Consider the following 15,198-nt stretch of genomic DNA (forward strand, 5'->3'; position numbering starts at 1 on the left):
CTTACCTGCCACCCTCCCCAAAGACACTGGCTCTTACTCACTGAACCATTGTTCAAGGTGGAGGCTGTTTCATGGCTCTTGGGACTGGCATCATTCAAACTGCAGGTTCAGCTCCAAAACATATGTTGTTAAAGTTTAGGGTTGGAAGTGGATGGTCTTTTTCTCACTTGTCCATCACTAATAGATCAGGCACAGGGGTTACAATTGTACCAGGCTAGGCCTAAAGGGAGGCCCAGCTGTGCTGCTCTTTCCAAAACAGCCAGGACCCCCTTGACAGCGTGCGAGATGAAGTCCCGAAGCCTCGAGGTCCAGAAGACCCAAAATCCCAAGGCCACGAACAGAGCCAAAGCCGAAGAAGCTGTCATAACCGAGGACAAGGAAGAAGAACCTGAGGTAAGTTCCACTGAACCAGTTCCCGTTCCAATAAACCCGTTTCACCAATGTATTATTTTAATACTTTTATGGGCCCACGCCCGGATTTGTGGAGAGGCCACAAAGGCCCGGGCCTAGGGCAGCAAAATTTGAGGGGTGGCATGCCGCCCAGCCGCATCTGCAGTAGCATTGGGAGCAGCTGGCACTCGTACGCCCACTGGGAAAGATGTGAGCGCATTCACGGCAGGCACTAGGACCTGGCTGGTGCATGCGCTCGCAGGGGGGGGGACGCACACTGGTGGGCGGGCGCTAGGACCCAGACGGCCTAGGGGCGGCAAAAGAGGAGATCCGGCATTGTATAGGCCCCTGGCCACCAATGTTTATTTAAAATACACCAAGGGTGCCTTTGACCACCAATGTTGTTTCTTTTAATGTCTATGGAGCACTGACCACAAATTATATTTTCAACTTGGGCGATCATTGTTTTTTCATTTTCTATGGGTCCCCTGGCCATCGCTGTTTTTTATTTTTTACCTTGTGGGGGAGGGGGCACTGGCCAGCAATGGATTTTTAACTTGTAAGGGGGAGGCTGCACCAGTGACTTGTTTAAAATTATTATGGGGGGGGGCTGACCACCTATTTCTCATTAACTTGTATGGGGGAGTCTGGCCACCAGTGAAGTGTTTTCAACTTTTATAGGGGACCCCTGACCACCAATTAAATTTATTTAACTTGTAGGGGGGACCCTGGCCGCCAATGGGTTTTTAGCTCCTATGTTTGTTTGGCTTTTTTTACTGTGGTGTGAGGCCTGTGGTTGGTTGCTATGGGTTACTAGACCTGGTGCAAACTGGTGTGGTATTTATAACATTACTTTTTCCTTTTTAGAATATATACAGTAACTGGGCAAAAAATAGAGGACATTTATAATGACTCAAGCACCACGACGGTATGACACCCATAGTGTATGAATGCACCAGTTTCTAGTGGCCAATTGCACTGAAGTATTGGCTCCTGGTCTTTTTATAGTAAACCTGTAATGCACTAAAGGGCAGATTGGGCACCACAAACTCTGCACTAGATCCAGCAACAAAGGGGCAAGTGACTTATGGAGTCACCTGTCCATTTATCAGTTGACATGTAACTCATCCACTCTGCCTGTTTTGTGGGCAGGGATTGGCACAGTTGGGATGCTGGGATTTGTAGTTCCATTGCTGTTGGAGTTCTAATAGATTAGCCTGGGCAGGGAAACAGTTATGGTGCGTAGGATAAACACATTCCATTGAACAGCATGAGAAAGCACCCGGGGAGTATGGAATGAACTATTAGCAGGATCGGGGGGGGGATGCCAGTTACCTGAGGACTCCTCTTCCCAGATACAGACTGTATTTTTAGATACAGAATATTGATGTCAGGCTATTAGCCACATTAGCAATGCAATTAAGATGAAAACAAATAATGAGCCGTTTAATTACCCTTGAAGCTGTCGCTAGATAGAGATGGTAATGTTTCTGCCGTGTATTTTTTTCCCACTTCTTGTCTCGACTGGCAGCGTGCAGAGGGGTGCAAGGGACAGGGAGGGGGTGCAAGAGACAGGGAGGGGGTGCAAGGGACAGGGAGGGGCTGCAAGAGACAGGGAGAGGATGCAAGGGCCAGGGAGGGGGTGCAAGAGACAGGGAGGGGGTGCAAGGGACAGGGAGGGGCTGCAAGAGACAGGGAGTGGGTGCAAGGGACAGGGAGGGGTGCAAGAGACAGGTAGGGGTGCAAGGAACAGAGAGGGTGTTCAAGAGACAGGAGGGAGGGGCTGCAAGAGACAGGGAGAGGATGCAAGGGCCAGGGAGGGGGTGCAAGGGACAGGGAGGGGGTGCAAGGGACAGGTAGGGGTGCAAGGGGCAGGGAGGGCTGCAAGGGACAGGGAGGGGTGCAAGGGACAGAGAGGGGGTTCAAGGGACAGGGAGGGGGTACAAGGGACAGAGAGAGGGTGCAAGGGACAGGGAGGGGTGCAAAGGACAGAGAGGGGATTTAAGGGACAGGGAGGGGGTACAAGGGACAGGTAGGGGGTGCAAGGGACTGGGAAGTGGTGCAAGAGACAGGGAGGGGGTGCAAGGGACAGGAAGGGGTGCAAGGTTCAGGGACGGGTACAATGGACAGGGAGGGGTGCAAGGGACACGGAGGGGTGCAAGGGTCAGGGAGGGGGTATAAGGGACAGAGAGGGGTGCAAGGGTCAGGGAGGGGGTATAAGGGACAGAGAGGGGTGCAAGGGACAGGGAGGGGTGCAGGGAAGGAGATAGCCTGCCTGATAAACAAGCTGTGACTGGTGGTAGGATGCTGGGAGTTCAACAGGGTAGCACAGTTATAAGTAGGGTTGCACTCAATAACAAAATTAAAAAATGACAGTAAATGCCAAGTATGATGGGACTTGTAGTTCATACACAGCGGAAGAGATACACAGTGGAAAGCCCTTATGCTGCACATGGTGCCAGAAGCCATTCAGTTTAGTTATGGGAACAAGCAGCTGTTCCCCTGGGGATACCCATGCCAGTGGCCTCTGGTAATTAATGGGTTAAGAGTAACAGTGCTTTCTTTGCACTGTCTGTTCCCACCACAGGGCTTTATGACAATGCATTTTGGCCTTCCCGCGGCAGGGGGAAAGAGCGCCAGCCTTCCTGCTGGGTGATCTACTAGTCAAGCCATTAATGAGATCCTGGGAACAACATTAACTGGGCTGAGAGACAAGTTCCCTGCGGTTTGTTTCATGAATTAAATTAAGAATGTGCCCTTGTTTTATCTCCAAGAGATTGTATTGAAGTGGTTACACCGCACTCCTGGAACTTTACTCACTTCTTCTGCTTTAGTGGTGCTGGTTATCCTCCGGCCTGACGAGGCCCTCCAATAGTAGCAATTTCAATTATGGATCCGCACACACCAATTTTCTGCAGTTTTCTTTAATTTTTATTCACCACCAATATCAGCGTTTCGGGGGGTACAACCTCCCTTCGTCAGGATATCCTGACGAAGGGAGTTTGTACCCCCCGAAACGTTGATATTGGTGGTGAATAAAAATTAAAGAAAACTGCAGAAAATTGGTGTGTGCGGATCCATAATTGAAATTATGTCCAAGAGAGGCAGCAAGTGGATCTGTTTGTGAATCAGCAAAAATATTTGTCTGTGTGCAAGGTGCCTACATGTGGCCCTGAGACAGGACAAAGTGCAAGGGGCCCCACAGAATGGACTTCTGCTGCCCTCTCCTGGATGTTTTGGGTAGCCATTATCATTGATGAAGCTCATCCAGACAGTATTCTATGGTGCAGCACAACTGGGGGGTGTTAAAGTTACATGATACAAATATATGTAAGAAACCAGAAAGAGCCTGAGACTTTTAGGAAATAAGACACACAGTCATTTGAAGCTGTCCCCTGGGTATATCCACAAGAATCCAGCTGAGATGGCAAGCTCCTCACCACCAGGACAGGGACCCACTGTATTCTTCCCACACCTCTAGAGTTTTCTTTGGGGTGGGGATTAATTTATTGTAATACCCAGATGGGATCTTCATGTTCTTCATAGTCCATGACTATAGTCCCACCTGCTACAATTCATTTGCTGGATTTCTGCCATTTCAAGACTTTAAGAGGGTTCCTTACCTCTTACTAACTCTGCTTTAAAAGTCAGTAAGTTTCAGGCAGTGACCAGGGTGCCCACCTCAGGGGAACCCAAACCAGTGTCGGACTGGGATGCCAGGGGCCCACCTGAAAACCTTAGGCTGAGTGCCCACTTTCCAAGGTACTATACCTCCTTTCCTCGCTCAACCTCCTTATTCTCCTTGTCTCTTTTCTCTACATACTTTATTCTTTCATTATTAAGCCTCTTCGTTCTCATGAAGAAATAGGGAATAACATTGTAATAGGCCAGATGCTTAGAAGCAAGAGGTGCACTGACCCCTGGGCCCACCGGGAGTTTTCCTGGTATCCCGGTGGGCCAGTCCGACACTGACCCAAACCCTCCTGGCCCCAATCCCCGCTCCAGCCACAACCCCCCTCTGCCAGTACTCCCCCCCCCCCGTAGTTTTTCCAGGAAATTAGCGATGCACAGAATGCAAGCATTGGTTTGGAATATGGACAAATCCTACTCTTTTTTGGTAAGAATACCCACTCACAGCACAGCATCCATGGTTACCAAGTATATGGCTAAATAGCAGTGATGTGTCTGTTGATCCAAAACCCACAGTGACCATGAGTTGACCACCAGTTGGTCGGGTTTGGTTGAAATTTGGGTGACCATTGTGAGTTAGGGTTGGGTATGGGTCAGACTGGGAAGTCCACTCCTCCACTGCTAATGAACATTACCTATCTTGGAACCAGAGACAGGTACAGGTTGGGTGCAGGTTCTCTAATGGCAACACTATGGTTGGGTGTGGGTTTAGGCTTTGTAAGAATCCCATTGTATACTACAGAGCTTATCTGTTATCTGCTGTGTATCATGTGCCTTTCCTCATTTTTCAGCTTTGAATGGCGGCTCCCATTCAAAGCTGAAAAATGAGGAAAGGCACAGGATACACAGGATAAGCTCTGTAGTATACAATGGGATTCTTCAGAACTTATCTGTTATTTACTGTGTATCCTGTGCTTGAATGGCTGCCCCCATGGCTACACAGCAGCTTGTTTATATAAACTATAGTAGAATTTCTGAAGCAAACACACCAGTTTTATCAGTGTAGAACAAAAGGACATTATATTTACTATATAACACTTTCTTTTTTTGGTGTTACTGTTCCTTTAAATGAAAGGGCTATCGGGATTACTATAGGACAAGTGCAATCTATTTCATGGTTGAAATACATTCTGCCTTCCCTCCTGCATCACTAGGTAACGAGCAGGAGAGGACGTTAAAGTCCAAGCTATAAGCAGAGCCCACAAGCAGGGAAAGGTTCGATGGCTTCATATTACAGCCAGGGGGGACCCAGTGTTCCTTCCATGGGGTCGGAGGTTGTGTTCTGCGGGATGGAGCGGCTTCCCATGTCGGTGTGTTGACCCTGGAAGAAGCTGAATTGGCAGCCCCCGACCCCCCCAGTCCAACCCTGCCACAACTGCAGGCAGGAAAGAATGTAGGGAGCCCAGAGGGGCCTTAATTAATGAGCAATTTTAGTGTATTTCTATAAACAGAATAACATTTAGAAGTTAAGGGGACCCTAAAATTAATTTGCTATAGGGCTCATGTAGTTTATGTTTGATGCAGGAGTCATGGCATATGGAGCAGTGGCCACAAAACCAATGGCACCGTCTATTATTTGGGAGAACAGCTTGCGCCCTTTGTATCCAGTGATGGGGACACCAGACACCTAACCCTTGCTACAAGTGGAGGTGATTGCTGCTTCCTATAATAATACACAAAGGGGCAGATTTATCAGGGGTCAAATTGAAAATTCTATTTTACGAGGTTTTTTTATGACCAAAACTGTCAAATTTGACTAGGGAATTAAAAAATCTTTAAGAACTAAAATTCGCTGAATTGCTGTTTTAGTCAATGGAAGCCGTCCTGGGATCAATTTGGAGTTGATTGCAGCCTTCCTGACATTCAAGTTTTTTTTTCGTACTCAATTTGAGCTTTCGGGTCACTCCTATTCACCCGAGTTTAGCAAATTAATTTTTTTTAATAAATTAAGATTGGTCGAATTTCATGAGAGTTCATGGGATTTTTTAAAAACATAAATTCGAAATTCGATCTTTGATAAATTTGCCTCAAAATGTTCATTCATTTGCACAGCCAAGAGGCCAGGAAACCATTGTTTAGAGAGGGATATTCTGACACAATTTGCAGTTGGTTTTCATTTTCATTTATTATTTTTTTAGTTATTTTTTTTTTCATTCAACAGTAGTGATGGGTGAATAAATTTGGCAGGCGCAAATTCGTTCGCGTGTATTTCTGTGTTTCGCAAAACTGCCGTGAAAATTAGCCAGCAAAAATTTGCCTGCATCAAAAAATTTTGGACTCATGGCGAAAAAGTCGTTTGCATCAAAACCGTCACAAGTCAACATTATTCGGATGCCCATTGACTTTAACAATTTCCCGCAAAAAGAATATTTCAGTGAAGACAAATTCGCCAATCACTGTTCAACAGCTCTACAGTTTGTAGTTAATGCAATCTGGTCACTAGGGTCCAAATTACCCTAGCAACCATGCATTGATTTGAATAAGAGACTGGAATATGAATAGGAGATGAGTAATAAAAAAATAGTAAAAACAATAAATGTGAAGCCTTACAGAGCATTTGTTTTTAGATAGGGTCAGTGACCCCCATTTGAAAGCTCGAAAGAGTCAGAAAAAGAAGGCAAATAGTTAAAAAAAAACTATAAAAAAATTAACGCCAGTTGAAAAGTTGATTAGAACTGGCCATTCTGTGACATACTAAGAGTTAACTTTAAGGTGAACCACCCATTTAATGTAAAACAGAGTAAAGGTTTGGTTTTTGGGCAGGGAAGAGAATTTGGCCTTTTATGTGGGGCACACGTGAGACGTACTTCATGCCAGGAGCTGTGACACACAGCTTAGTTTACATACCTTTCTTGCCTGATATGGGGATGTATTTAGGTTGGAATGCTACACATCTAGGCAGAAAGAAACAATAATCTTATATAATAATGAAATTCTTGCATAACCACAAAGCTATTGAGAAACGTGTGTGTGTTTCTTAGGGATCCACCGAATCCAGGATTCAGTTCGGGATTTGGTCAGGATTCAGCCTTTATCAGCACGATTCAGATTCGTCCGAATCCTTCTGCCCGGCCAAACCAATCGTGTGTGTCTTTTTATAACAAAACAAGGAAGTAAAAATGTTTTCCCCTTGCCACCCCTAATTTGCATATGCAAATTAGGATTTGGATTCGGTTCGGTATCGGCCGAATCTTTCGCAAAGGATTTGGGGGTTTGGTCTAATCCAAAATAGTGAATCCAAAGGGGCAAATTCACTAAGATTCGTAGTTGCGCCAGGCGTAACTTCGCCGCACTTCGCCAGGCGTAGTTTCGCCAGCGCTCCGCAAATTCACTAAAATCCGAAGTTGCGCTCAGGGGTAGTGTAAGGTTGCAAAGTTGCGCTAGCGTGCTAGCGTTGATTCGCTACGCGAAGCGAAGTTACGCTAGCGATAGTTAATTTGCATACGGCGCCAAATTCAAATTTCAATGGAGGAATACGTACAATCACTACAAATGCCTGGGAAACCTTCAAAACATCAAATAAAATATTTTTTTTGCCCTACACATGTGCCCCCTGTATAGTTAAGGTGCCATGAGTTAGGAAATGTAGAGGGGAGCACCAAAAAAAATGTCAATCTTTTTCAGCCTATCACCCATAATATAGAAAAAAAAGCCAGCGTTTTTTGGGACTTAGAAAAAATGTGAACTTTTTTTGAAGCAATCCCTATCTACTCTATTGCGCTTCGCCAGGTCTGAGGTGGCGTAGAAGGTCTGGCATAAAAGGTAGCGTTCAGTACAATGTGCGCGTTAGTGAATTTGCGTAGTTATGTCCGTTGTGCAAATTCGCCAGGCGTAGTAACACTAGCGAATTGACGCTAGCGTTAGGCGATTCGGCGCATAGTGAATTTTCCCCCTTGTGTTTCCCTGACACAGGATTATGTGCACTTCTACAGAAATTGTCCTTAAAGGGCACATATACCCTATGGATAACCATGTAGATTTGCTTAGAGTGCTTACCTGTACTTTTTAATAACATTTCATGATCTTAGATGTTTTTTTTACACTGTGAATATCATGAATGTGTTACCAGTAGGCCCTCTGCTGTTTGGCTAGGGCAAGTGCAGGAGTGTGACCAATGAGCAGTCGAGCATCACAAGAAACAATTTTTTCAGACTTGATGATATTAGCTGTTTTTACAGAGCATACACATTTGCAACAGCCAGCTCCCGGGTGTTTAGCAGCATGGCCGGTTCCAGGTTGATCTTTCTCTGAGATTTGGAGCTCAAGTCTTTAAATCATGGCCAAGCTCAGCAGAGGTAGCACCCTAACTGCTCTCCTGGTCAGTCAATACCTTGGACATTGCTGGAGTCCAGGTGCGTAACTACAGAGGAAGCAGACCCTGCGGCTGCAGGGGGGCTCAGGAGATACAGGGGCCCCATGAGGCTCTCATTGATGAGCAATTTCAACATATATTGTTAAAACAGGAAAAACACTGAATATGTTGGGGGCCCTAAAATTAATTTGCTGTGGGGCCCAGCAACATCTAGTTACGCCACTGCAGGAGTCCCTTTAGAATCTTCCTGCCCTTTGGGCACCAATACCCAGTCCAGTAGCAGTAGTTATTCTGGGAGTTCTGTTTGGTCTGAATTATTTGTTCTTGGTGTGACTTGTGAATCATACAAAAATTATGTTGGCTACAGAACCTTATGTTAGGTATTATAGTACTAATTAAAGCATGATAGAGACCTCTAGTGACCAAAAAGAGGAAAGCATTATACTAAGAAATTTCTCTATACTCATACAAAAAAAAAATCGTATCAATAACCCCACATGGAGCCCAACGCATTTCATGCTTACCAAGCACTTAATCATAGGCAATCCCAGATAACTCACATGTATTCATATGAAAAAGTTTTGGAACCCCTCTTAATTCTTTGGAGTTTTGTTTATCATTGGCTGAGCTTTCAAAGTAGCAACTTCTTTTAAATTTATAACTTGCCTTATGGAAACATTAGTTTTTCAGCAGTGACATAAAGTTTATTGGATTAACAGAAAATATGCAATATGTATCATCAGGGCCACAATCAGAAATCGCAGGGCCCCATAAAAAAAAAAATCCTGGGGGAGAGAGAGAGAGAGAGAGAGAGACATGTGACTTATCTGGAATTGCCTATGATTAAGTTCTGGGTAAGCATGAAACGCATTGGGCTCCATGTGGGGTTATTGATGTTTTTTACTATATCATAATACAATTTTAAATAGCATTTGTATAGAGACATTTCTTAGTACTTGGTGTGACTTATGTTTTGGTTTTGTACCCAGTACACTCCAGAGCTGATTGCTGGACCAGGAGCTGAACAAGATCCAAGACTGTGATTGCCAATGCTCCAACTGTGTTGCACAACTCTGTGGCTGCCTACCCCATGGTACCAACTATGTACGACGTGCCATTTTCAGCAGGCAAAGGCCAGCACAGAAATGGAACATCATGTGCAGTTTGGGGGAATTCTGTCCCAATAGACAGACCCAGCAGGGACATTTGCAGCATTTGCAGCTGTGCCAGAGGCCTGGGAAGGGCTGGGGACTCTGAACGCTGGAAGATTTCCCATGGGGCAGGTTTGTGAGTGAATAACCCAGGGAGTTGATTGGACATGAACAGGCTTGAAGCAGAATTCGCTCTCAGAACCCCAGTGCCAATTTTGATATCATTGTTGTACGTGAGCATCTACATGGGGGGGCAGATACTTCAGACCTTCATAGACCCTACACACACACATGACACAGGCAAGGTGGGCAGATTCCTAAAACCACTCGTGTGACCCAAACCTCTTCATGATGCCAGTCCATACTTACTCCATGGTTCCAAAACTGGCACTGTTTGCTGCCCAGGATATTTAGGCTGTGTTATGATTATTCAGGGAGATTCTTTAACTAAACTCTCGGCAGTGAAACTCAAGACAAAGAGGAGCCAAGCTCAAGAAACAAATGCCTGTGTGGCACAGGGGCCTGCTCTGGCTTCATTCCCTATGAAATTCATAGTTTTAAAGGAGAACTAAAACTTAACTAAAGAAGAAAGGTGGAAATGTTTTATATTATGTTTTGTGCTTCTGTACCAGCCCAAGGCAACCACAGCCCTTTAGCAGGGAAGATCTGTGTCTCCAAAGATGCCCCAGTAGCTCCTCATCTTTTTTCTGCTGATTCACTGCACATGCTCTGTGCTGCTGTCACTTACTGAGCTTAGGGACCTACTCACAATATACAGTACACATATAGAATAGAAATGTCACAAAATGTCACAATATAACTGATTGGTAAATAATTCAGATTATTGGTAGATGGCAGCTCAGAAAACAGCACAATTAGCATCATAATGTAATTATTAGCCTTGTAGCATCAGTTTATGACAGGCCAACCTCATTTTCTGCTTGATAATTTGAGACAACCCCTAAGCTTAGCTTCTCAACAGCTGCTCAGAGCCCACTGAGTATGGAAGACACTAAGGGGCAAATTTACGTATGGTCGAATATCGAGGGTTAATTAATATATTAATATTCGACTGTCGAAGTTTAATCCTTTGACTTCAAATATCGAAGTCGAAGGATTTAGCGATATCCGTTCGATCGAAATTAATCAAATGATTAAATCCTTCGAAACGTTTGATTCGAAGGATTTTAATCCATCGATCGAACGATTTTTGTTCGACCAAAAAAAGATAGCTAAGCATATGGGGACCTTCCCCATAGGCTAACATTGACTTCGGTAGCTTTTAGGTGGCGAACTAGGGGGTCAAAGTTTTTTTTAAAGAGACAGTACTTCGACTATCGAACGGACGAATAGTCGAACGATTTTTAGTTTGAATCGTTCGTTTCAAAGTCGTAGTCGAAGGTCGAAGTAGCCAAAAAAAACATTCGAAATTCAAAGTTTTTTTTCCTCTATTCCTTCACTCGAGCTAAGTAAATGGGCCCCCAACAAAATCCAACTATGAAAACCTAGACCATTACTACTATAGAGATGCTCAGCCTTTAGGCTGGTGCAAAAAGATCAGTATATAAAATATGACATTTCCACGGTTATGTTCAAAATAATAGCAGGATATTTAAAAGCTTTAAATCCTTATAATAGCTTTTATTTCCATACACACAAATGCATTTGGAACACTGCACATTGTATTCCACATCAAAACATGAAGAAACATTTATCAAATTTGTGTTATTCCTTTACATAAAGTGAAGAAAAGGGAACATTAGGCTGTTCCAAAAAATAGCAGTGTCTGCTTTCTTCTTTACAAACTCAAACATTCACTGTATAAACTGCAAAATGTTTCAAGACTTTATTTTCCTTTGAATGACTGAACTAATATTTAGTTGTATAATTAGTGTTTCTGAGAACTGCTGCACATCTGTGTTACATGGAGTCCACCAACTTCTGGCACCTGTTACATTCCACAATTCTTCTGCATTTCTTGCTTTTGTCTCAGAAACAGAATTTTTGATGTCACCCCACAAGTTTTCTTTTGGATTAAGGTGTAACGAATCCTACTTACAGTGGTGGTCTAGTGGGGGGACGGCAGGGACGCCTGCCGCCCCATCGGCGGGGATGCCCGCCACGCTCTTCCAAGCCACAGGGTTCTGCCTCTTAGGCGTGCGTGGCACGCTTCTTCCTGGTTTATTGGCGCATGCGTGCTGGCGTGATGACGCCAGCGTGCAGTGAGGCGAAATCTAAAAGTATTTAAAGGCACAGTTTGGATTTTCACATTGCCCGTTATAGGATTTGTTTCCTGGTGCTTTCTGAGCTTTGTGCTAGTCTGTTATTCTTATCCTGATACCTGTTGTGACCCCTGCCTGGCTTTTGACGATTCTACATTCTGTATCCTGACCCCTGCCTGATATCCGACTTCGATTCTGCCTTATCCCCCTGATTGACTTCCTGACCCTTGCCTGCCTGACCTCGTTTATACTCTGCCTGCCCCGACCCGGCCTGATCTGATTACGATTCTGTCTAACGCCTTGTACTGCGACTTTCTGCCCAAAGACTATGGGGTATATTTATCAAAGAGTGAAGTTAATAGTGAAGTTCCGCCACTAGAGTGAAATTCCGCCACTTCCCATTCATTTCTATGGGGTTTTTAAAGGCGTATTTATCGAAAATTTCACTTTCACCCATAGAAATGAATGGAGAGCTGCAGAATTTCACTCTAGTGGCGGAACTTCACTCTTTGATAAATTTACCCCTATGCATTCAGTTGTGCCCCTTTGCCTGTCCAGAACCCTTCGCCTTGCACCTCTCGTTATAAGACCTGACGGCATCTGAGTAGCTGAGGGCTCCTCCCGAGGCCAAAGGCGGCTGCTACAGGCGGAAGCACGAGCAGAGACCAGGGTGCTTGGCATCGGTTCTGGGTTTAGGGTGCCAACCTTGACATAAGGTCTGGGGATTGGGCTTGTCACTCCATAAGGTCAATCTTGTTGGTCTGGAACCAAGATGTTGCTCATTTACTGGTGTGTTTGGGGTTTGTTGTCTTATTGAAACCCCCATTTTAAGGGCATTTCCTCTTCAGCATAAGGCAACATGATCTCTTCATATATTGAAACTGATCCATGATCCCTGGTATGAGATTAATAGGCCCACCACTATAGTATGAGAAACATTCCCATATCATGATGCTTGTGCCACCGGCTTCACTGGCTTCACACTGAACTGTGACTTGAATTCAGTGTTTGGGGGTCGTCTGACAAACTCTCTGCAGCCCCTAGACTCAAAAAGAACAATCTTGCTTTCATCAGTCCACAAAATGTTGCACCATTTCTCTTTAAGCCAGTCAATGTGTTCTTTGGCAAATTGTAAGCTCTTCAGTACGTCTTTTTTTCAACAATAGGACTTTGCGGGGGCTTTTTGCCAATAGTTTGCCTTCACATAGGCATCTTCTAATTGTAACAGTATCACAGGTAACCTTCTTTGATATTCCTGGAGCTGCTCATTGGCTGAGTCTTTGCCATTTTGGCTATTCTTCTATCCCTTCCAATGGTCGTTTTCAGTTTTCTTCCACATCTTTCAGTTTTTGGTTGCCAGTTTAAAGCATTTGAGATCATTTTAGCTGAGCAGCATATCATTTTCTGCACTTTTTTATATATTTTTCCACTTTCCGATGAACTTTTAAATCAAAGCATGCTGTTCTTCTGAACAATGTCTGGAACAACCCAATTTGCTCAGATTTTCAGAGAGAAATGCACTATAAGCAGCATGCACAACATTTGCTCTTTCCTTCCTTAAATAAGGGCTGTAATTGACAAGTGTTTTTTCACAGAATGAATGAGCTCACTAATTGAACTCTACACTGCTATTATTTGGAACAGGGTATTATTATTTTGAACACTGCTATTATTTGGAACAAGCCTCAATTAATGATTCAATGCCACAGAATCAGCAGCATGCATGTGATGACTGTTGGGTCTGTTGGTTTTCTATTACCCTACTAGTAAATTATTTGCCATGTAGAAGTATCATTTCTACCAAAAACAGTGATTGATCAGGTTAGTGATGTCTGACTGCTATTATTCCGAATACAATCGTAGCTATATTCATTTTTAGGTTTTAGTTCTTCTTTAAATGCTCCTTGGTTCTTGTACGATGGCAGTGATACCATATGTGTTCTAATAAGATACAGGTTATAACGTTTAGTACCTGCTGGATATTCTCATAGGAATAATTGGTTTATTCAGTGCAGGATTCCTCAAATGCTCACTAGTACTTATGTTTTATCAAGAGACATTTCAAGGGGAACACTTTAATCATAGCACTAGTGGCCTTTCTCATGGTAACATTATAATAACATGTCTTAATGTAACTTGTAGCCTTGGGTAAAAGTGCAGTGTCTTTGTGGAAGTATGCTGAACTCCTGTTAATGACACAGGCATCACATAGGCCAAGAGTATCTTAAAGGAGAACCAAACCCTAAAAATTTATATGATTAAAAATGACATTTTATATACTGAACTTATTGCACCAGCCTAAAGTTTCAGCTTGTCAATAGCAGCAATGATCCAGGACTTCAAACTTATCACAGGGGGTCACCATCTTGGAAAGTGTCTGTGACACTCACATGCTCAGTGGGCTCTGAGCAGCTGTTGAGAAGCTAAACTTAGGGGTAGTTGTAAATTATCAAGCAGAAAATGAGGTTGGCCTTAAATATAAGATGATGCTACAGGGCTGGTTATTAAATTCTGATGCTAATTGCACTGGTTTCTGTGCTGCCATGTAGTAATCATCTGTATTAATTACAGCCTTATATTGTGACATTTCTATTCTATGTTTACTGTATATTGTGAGTGGGTCCCTAAGCTCAGTAAGTGACAGCAGCACAGAGCATGTGCAGTGAATCAGCAGAAAAGAAGATGGGGAGCTACTGGGGCATCTTTGGAGACACAGATCTTTACTGCTAAAGGGCTGTGGTTGCCTTGGGCTCGTACAGAAGCACAAAACATAATGTACAACATTTCTAGACAACTTCTTTAGAAAGACTTTAGTTCTCCTTTAAAATGAGCTAACTTCTGCCTTAAAATGTTTAATCCACAGTTTGTGTGGCTTTGCTAAAAATCAATTGGCCAATCAAAGCCAAGCTCACAGGCTCTGCAGCTGTACAACTCAGCGTTACCCACTTCCTCATACAGAAAATTTCTTCTTGGAAATGTTAATCTTCAACTAAACCCTTCAACCCAGCAGGCCAAGTCTTTCAGATATAAAGTGTGTTACAGAGTTCATGTTGCTGCTTATTGTGCTTTTTAGGATATTTATAGTACAGGTATGGGATCCGTTATCTGGACACCCATTATCCAGAAAGCTTAGAATTACAGAAAGGCTGTCTACCATAGACTCAATTTTATCGAAATAATCACATATTTAAAAATGATTTCCTTTTTCGCTGTAATAATAAAACAGTAGCTTGTGCTTGATCCAAACTAAGATATAATGAATCCTTATTGGAAGCAAAACCAGCCTATTGGGTTTAATGCTTATATGACTAGTAGACTTAAGGTATAAAGATCCAAATTACAGAAAGATGTTATCCGGCAAACCCCAGGTCCCAAGCATTCTGTACAGGAATGGGATCTTAATCTGTAAGGCGATAATCGAGAAAGACGGTCT

At 43.6% G+C, this 15,198-nt stretch overlaps 1 pseudogene; it reads left to right on the top strand.

Moving 5' to 3' along the window:
• The first annotated feature begins 285 nt into the window (after positions 1–285).
• On the top strand, positions 286–14,747 carry LOC108715037 (annotated as a pseudogene).
• The last annotated feature ends 451 nt before the right edge of the window (positions 14,748–15,198 follow it).

This window comes from Xenopus laevis, chromosome 4S, assembly GCF_017654675.1.
Source record: "Xenopus laevis strain J_2021 chromosome 4S, Xenopus_laevis_v10.1, whole genome shotgun sequence".
Classification (NCBI taxonomy): Eukaryota; Metazoa; Chordata; class Amphibia; order Anura; family Pipidae; genus Xenopus; species Xenopus laevis.